This window comes from Amphimedon queenslandica, unplaced genomic scaffold, assembly GCF_000090795.2.
Source record: "Amphimedon queenslandica unplaced genomic scaffold, v1.1 AMPQUscaffold_11154, whole genome shotgun sequence".
NCBI lineage: Eukaryota > Metazoa > Porifera > Demospongiae > Haplosclerida > Niphatidae > Amphimedon > Amphimedon queenslandica.
The window spans coordinates 1-1,534 of record NW_003548601.1 but is presented as its reverse complement, the minus strand read 5'-3'; positions in this window follow the sequence as shown (position 1 = coordinate 1,534).

Genomic DNA, 1,534 nt, shown 5'->3' with positions numbered 1-1,534 from the left:
AGAACATTACAAGAAGTGAACAGTCATGATCCTGACTGGGACCTTGTGTTAATCAGTAACAGTTTAAATAAATAGTTTATTTGTCACTTTTTAGTTATGTTGGTCGTAAAGAGCTGAGTCCAAATGTTGAGAGTATTATTCCAGGAACAAAGAACCTTGTAATACCTCGGTACTCATATTGGACGTTAGGTTATATAATATGAAATAGAGGAGCAGAGAAACTGATAGCTGGGAGACCTTGTGAGAATATACTACCAGTTGATGAGTACATACTAGGAAAGTCTAATGACCATCCTGAGTAAGTATTGTCAATATTGGTGTCAACTCTTAATTATGTTAATTTTTTGATACCTTATGCTATGTAGAAAGTTTGAGCTGAATTCAACTATAATTTTTTGAGTTATTGCCTAAAAATTAGCATCTTTTAGAAAAAAGCACAGACTCTATATCCCAAGGTTTTTTTAATGAGACATGCTCCAATTAAAACTTCCAATGCTTCAAATGAGACACTATTGAGTTATATTAATATGTTACAGGAGTGATTGGATCCATTATCATGAGAACACTACTAGAGATTTACGTGTCTATTCTGCCTATCCATTGCTAGTCTATCCAAGGATAGTACAGTGACAGGTTAGGACAATACATTACTAGTGTATTTTTTATGCTATGGTATAACCACAATAGTGGATATGATAAATTTAATTTATATTTTCAGAGCCACCAATTGAGGTACTGCAGGAGATTCGTAAAAGAAAGTTAAAAGAAGAAGAGGAGGAAGCAGCAAAGAAGGAAAGAGAGAAAGAAAAGGAAAAGACAGAACTGTAATGAACTGTAGTTATGTAATGATGTAATGATGTATTCTTTATTAAATTGTGTTGATGTCATTCATGTTCTATTATTTAAAATCATCAACTCTAATTAATTTTTATCAGCAATCTAGTTTTATAGTAGTATGACTAAGCTTATTAATAATAAAAAGAATGCAGAATGCTTATATATAGTCTATATAATGCTAATATATAGTCTATATAATGCTAATTAAATAGATCTACTGTGCAATCAAAAAATCAATGAATTATACTTGATAGTATTGATTAGATACAATCTATGGGTTTATTTACAATAACAGAGAGAGAGGGGTGGACTGGATGTCTAGATCATGGATGAAAGGAAGTCACTGGTGAAAAGTTGATGCCTAGATCTGTCATTTCTGAAGTGGATCATGGTATAATAGTTCACTTAGCTGTCATTATAATTGTTATCATTATTATTGATTTGATTGCTACTTTTGATTAATTATCTTACTGAAAACACAAACTCTTCTTTAAAACCCAATAGGATGTAAGTACTTATTCTATATTAATTAAAGATTTATGATTGTCCTTTCTACCTTTAATTTCCTTCATTTATCTGTCATATACAAAATCTTTTTTGCAACACAATAGTGGGTAAGTACTAATCTGTTTTAAGTGTCTGTACTTTCTATCTTTAATTTCCTTTGCTCATCTGTGATGCAAAAACTCTTCTTTAC